Source organism: Littorina saxatilis, linkage group LG17 (genome assembly GCF_037325665.1).
Source record: "Littorina saxatilis isolate snail1 linkage group LG17, US_GU_Lsax_2.0, whole genome shotgun sequence".
In the NCBI taxonomy this organism is placed as follows: Eukaryota; Metazoa; Mollusca; class Gastropoda; order Littorinimorpha; family Littorinidae; genus Littorina; species Littorina saxatilis.
In genome coordinates, this window is record NC_090261.1 from 54,678,091 (window position 1) to 54,684,015 (window position 5,925).

The following is a 5,925-nucleotide window of genomic DNA, read 5'->3' on the forward strand; positions in this document are numbered from 1 at the left end:
TCATTGATGGGGATAAATAAGATCTAGATTGACCGTGTAAAGTGCTTTTTGAAGCTGTCTCCTTTTTATATTTAGTCAAGTTTTGACTAAATATTTTAACATCGAGGGGGAATCGAAACGAGGGTCGTGGTGTATGTGCGTGTGTCTGTGTGTCTGTGTGTGTGTGTGTGTGTGTGTAGAGCGATTCAGACTAAACTACTGGACCGATCTTTATGAAATTTGACATGAGAGTTCCTGGGTATGAAATCCCCGAACGTTTTTTTCATTTTTTTGATAAATGTCTTTGATGACGTCATATCCGGCTTTTCGTGAAAGTTGAGGCGGCACTGTCACGCCCTCATTTTTCAACCAAATTGGTTGAAATTTTGGTCAAGTAATCTTCGACGAAGCCCGGACTTCGGTATTGCATTTCAGCTTGGTGGCTTAAAAATTAATTAATGACTTTGGTCATTAAAAATCTGAAAATTGTAAAAAAAAAAAATTTTATAAAACGATCCAAATTTACGTTTATCTTATTCTCCATCATTTGCTGATTCCAAAAACATATAAATATGTTATATTCGGATTAAAAACAAGCTCTGAAAATTAAATATATAAAAATTATGATCAAAATTAAATTGTCCAAATCAATTTAAAAACACTTTCATCTTATTCCTTGTCGGTTCCTGATTCCAAAAACATATAGATATGATATGTTTGGATTAAAAACACGCTCAGAAAGTTAAAACAAAGAGAGGTACAGAAAAGCGTGCTATCCTTCTTAGCGCAACTACTACCCCGCTCTTCTTGTCAATTTCACTGCCTTTGCCATGAGCGGTGGACTGACGATGCTACGAGTATACGGTCTTGCTGAAAAATGGCATTGCGTTCAGTTTCATTCTGTGAGTTCGACAGCTACTTGACTAAATATTGTATTTTCGCCTTACGCGACTTGTTTGATTTATTACGCTTTTAGATTGTTTTGATTATTTTGGGTGACATGCTATATGAGCTTGTTATTTTATGGGTTTAATTTTTCGAAGGTGGTGTGCCATGTATAGGCCTACTTGGTATGTAAAAATATGGAAGCCGCACATACCATTCTGGGTCATTATAAACAGCTTCATTCATAAAATTAACAGCACAAATATAGTCATGCAGCACGGCTTTCAAAGTTACCGGTAGATCAACTGCGCTTCGACCAGTGTGGCAAATATGATGATGCGCCAACCAGGTCGGGAAATGCAAAAGAAAAATACGGCCGAACTCGTTTCACGGCCCTTCAATCTGTAAATCATAGAACTGATCACTCACTTATTCTATCTAGTATCTTTTCACATAGACCTGCTTTTCATTATTAATCAATAGATTGATCGATCAGAGCATTGAGAAGTCGGTCAGTCAGTCAAGTCAACCCGTCATCTCAGTATACTTTTTTTTAAACATCTTGACCGTTTGCCCGTTACCGCCATCCACCACTGATCCCTTTGTAGAAAGGACATGATGGTCTGTTTGCTCGCCGTTTTAGCCTCACAGCCTTCCCCGTGTCCACTATTCTTTGGCAAGCCGAATGTAGCAGACTGTGTCCAAATGACTGTGACAACGACAGAGACAACGCTGTAACCAATCAGGGACCAGTATTTTGAAATTGACCAATCGTCTACCACTGCCGTTGTCACTGCCTTCCGGTTGTTGTCACTGCCTTTCGGGCGTTGACACTGCCCTGCTCCTATCCAATCAGAATAGCTCTTACATGCGCCACAAACCGGAACAGACATCTCAGTTTGTTCTGTTTGTCTGCTTCTCAGTGTTGAGTTTGATGCGGTCTTTTAATGCATCCAATACCGATTTTTCGGCCCACAGTATCTTAGATCTGACCAAAGATCTTCTACAGCTAGCCGAGTAGAAGGTTTTTGATCTGACCGTCATGCGTTTACATCGGATCAGGCCATTCATCCACTTAGTCGACACGGTCATACCAACTAACAACAGCCTGTATGGTTTCTGTGCAGAGTGCATGGGTTCTTCTTTTTCTGCGTTCGTGGGCTGAAACTCCCACGTACACTCGTGTTTTTGCACGAGTGGAATTATACGTGTATGACCGTTTTTACCCCGCCATTTATTTAGGCAGCCATACGCCGCTTTCGGAGGATGTAGCAGAGTGGGTTTATTCATGAATTAATTTCAAAGCCACTAGTGTTAATCTGCGACATGAACTAACTCGTCCCAGAACGACAGTTCCTGACAGGCAGCAGTCAGGATGTTGAGTTTTGGAATGTGTCCAAGGGGAGGGATGAACTTCCCCCGTCCTTATGAAAGCCTAGCCATGTCGGGCGGGGACGTAGCTCAGTCGGTAGCGCGCTGGCTTTGTACAAACACAAGCCAGTTGGTCACTATCAGCGTGGGTTTGGTCCCCACGTTCGGCGAGAGATTTATTTCTCGGAGTCAACTTTGTGTGCAGACTCTCTTCGGTGTCCGAACACCCCCCGTGTGCACACATGCGCACGAAAAAGATCCCACGTTCACAGCGAAAGTCTCAGGGCTTGGAAAACACGAAGACACGCGCATGCATCATCTCTCGTCTCCGATTATCATGATCGTATTTCGATACTTTGACGAGACAAACCCAATGCTGGTGTGTCGAAGAAGACAGCCACAGCGGGCTTGTTCGAATCAAAGTATCACACCATATCTTCAACATATTACCAACTAGATGAATACCCGCTTCGCCGGGTACGGCTGCACCGGGAAGAAGTCGAGCCGAATACCCGGCTGCGCCGGGGACCCGGCTATGCCGGAGGAAGGGAGATAAACGCGGAGGAAGGGAGATAAACGCGGAGGAAGGGAGATAAACGCGGAGGAAGGGAGATAAACGCGGCTGAAAACACTGGAGGAGATAAGGAAGAGTTACTGGGAATGGATCCAGAGCAAAACCAAAATCGGTTCAGCGCTGCGCGCTGAGAGCACGTGTTGAAATATCTCATCGATGAGGTTGTTTCCGGGGTGTAGCTGAATACGGTCTCCAAATTTGAAAAAGATCCAACGAGAACTTAGGCCGTGCATCGCGGACACACACACACACACACACACACACACACACACACACACACACACACACACACACACAGACACAAGTCGTATATATAGAGAGATACCTGTCCCAATATAGACCAGTTGGTCTAAGAGGACGTTAAACCCTAATAGTCAGTCTAGCCATATCTGTGATAGTGAGCAGAACTGTTTTCATGTGCAGGAATGTGCCTTTAATAGACGACATCCGGAAATAACTCTGTCGGGTCTGTACGGGGTAGTGAAAGAGTGAGTTTTCTTGCTTTGATTGAGACAAACTGTCCGCACGTGCGACTTGTCCACGTCAATCAATCAATCAATATGAGGCTTATATCGCGCGTATTCCGTGGGTACAGTTCTAAGCGCAGGGATTTAAAAAAAAAATTTATGCAATTTATATCGCGCACATATTCAAGGCGCAGGGATTTATTTATGCCGTGTGAGATGGAATTTTTTTTACACAATACATCACGCATTCACATCGGCCAGCAGATCGCAGCCATTTCGGCGCATATCCTACTTTTCACGGCCTATTATTCCAAGTCACACGGGTATTTTTGTGGACATTTTTATCTATGCCTATACAATTTTGCCAGAAAAGACCCTTTTGTCAATCGTGGGATCTTTAACGTGCACACCCCAATGTAGTGTACACAAAGGAACCTCGGTTTTTCGTCTCATCCGAAAGACTAGCACTTGAACCCACCACCTAGGTTAGGAAAGGGGGGAGAAAATTGCTAACGCCCTGACCCAGGGTCGAACTCGCAACCTCTCGCTTCCGAGCGCAAGTGCGTTACCACTTGTCCACGAACGTGTTTCAAACACATCTCTCGCTAGTGACTGGCCTGTAAACACGTGGGGAAGTTTGCCACAATAAAAAGCAAGAGTATGCAGTATTTTACAACCTATACAATCCCGACAGAGTTATTTCCGAACATTGTCTGTTCGCAGACACAAGGGTCTTCTCCTGGAGTCTGAAACCAATACCATCGCTCATGACTTCTGCAGGCCAAGGATCTGTGTGATTTACCCCAACACACACACGCACTAAATATTTTGTCTTCGCTTCGTCAACACATACAGGATGACCTTTCGACTCCTCTAGATCATCTTCTCTGTCAAGTTCTGGCTGCTTGCCTCCGACCGTGTGAAAATGACCATCCCGCGGTGAGAGAAGACATTGTTCCAGCAAAGAGGCTGTTGTTGTTGGGGTGAGGGTTGGTCGTCGGCAGGGGTAGCGAAGCGAAGCGAGATATCCATGTTCAAGATGTCCAGTTCCCAGTCATGGGTTTGAAAAGTAAAGGATTAATCAAAAGACTAGAAAAATTTGTAAGTGCATCGTTGAATTATGGAGGAAACAAATTATTCCTTTGGGACGTTAGCAGTGTATCATGTTTGTCTCGAATTTCTCGAGGGTTTGAAAAATAAGAAATTAGAATACATGAAAGTTTAGTTATTGGAACGTTTGGTTATAAACAAACCAAATCATTATTTTAGAACGTTAGTAATATATTGGTTTTAGATTGTTGCTGGTTTGTCTCGCATGCGTGCTCCCTTACAACTCAGTATTTGCGGCATTGTTTGTCGCAGTTTATCTGTCACGGTTTGTAGCAAAATCCGCTTGTCTTCTCACAAATCGTGCGACAAATGCGACAAGTGCCCAGCCCTGACTGTTTCATCACCGCCCCCACGACCCTTTTGAAACACACCAAAATTAGTTAAGCAAGGACACTGAATTTGCATTTTCCCCAGGTATTTTGTATTGACTGCACTCTCGCCCGGTTGAGAGCAGTCAAGGAAAAGGCAAGTAACTGTGAGCTAAATTCATTTTCTGTTTGACTTCTTATCATAGTATGCAAATTTGTTTGTTCTTATTGGTTTCTGTTTGTCCTTCCACTTCAAAGACCACGTGGTCGACGTGCTAGTGATTGTTTCATATTGTATAAAATATTAACGTTTTTTATTATTCTCTTTATTTATATAGCGCCTTATCCGAAGTTCAAAGCGCTTCCGTTGGAACGCCTTTCTAGCGTTTTGTATTAGCTCCCGGGTTCTGCGAAAATCTTCTCTGGACACACACATGCATTTCAGAAGTTTTTGTCGATGTCTGTGTTTACTTTACTGTCCAATTTGTGGACTTAAAGGCACAGTAAGCCTCCCGTAAACCATCACAGAGCTCCCCGAGCGTCTACATATAGTACAAGCATACTTCCATTTGAACGCTCACCGAACGGGAACATCCTGGCTGCTTTCTGTCGAGCGTGAGAAATTTTCAAAGAATTTTTTTTTGGTGGACTTGGCCTCAACAGCAATGGCGCCTCGTTTTGGTGCTGGACGGCTGTTATGAATACTGGAATTCACGCCCGGACAGTAAGCCTCCCCTAAACCATCACAGATACTGTCAGGCTTTTACACACAGTACAAACACCCTTCCATTTGAACGCTCACCAAACGGGAACATCCTAGGTGCCCTACGTAAAGAGCGAGCAATTTTTAAAGAATTAATTTTGCAGATTGTCTCGAACACTTTTTGGACCCATCCTGAACTCAGGTCAAACATGAGTTACTTCCCTTCGGGTCTCATTCTATCGATGTAAACTGGCGATAGCCGTGAATCGATGATTATCAAAATGTTTTTGGACCGTGGTGCGTTTTTGCGCTAGACCTAACTTTTAAAATCTAAATAATGAATTGACAGCTTGTTACACAAACATTCTTTAATCATAAAAGAATTCTTTTTTCATCAAGACAAGATCAGTACAATTCGAAGTTGTGAAAGTTTGAAAAAAGAAAAGCCCGGAAGCAGGGTCACGCAAGGGTCGTAGCAGACGACGCCGGTTTATCAGTGCATATCGCCGTTTCTCTCAACAGTCAAAA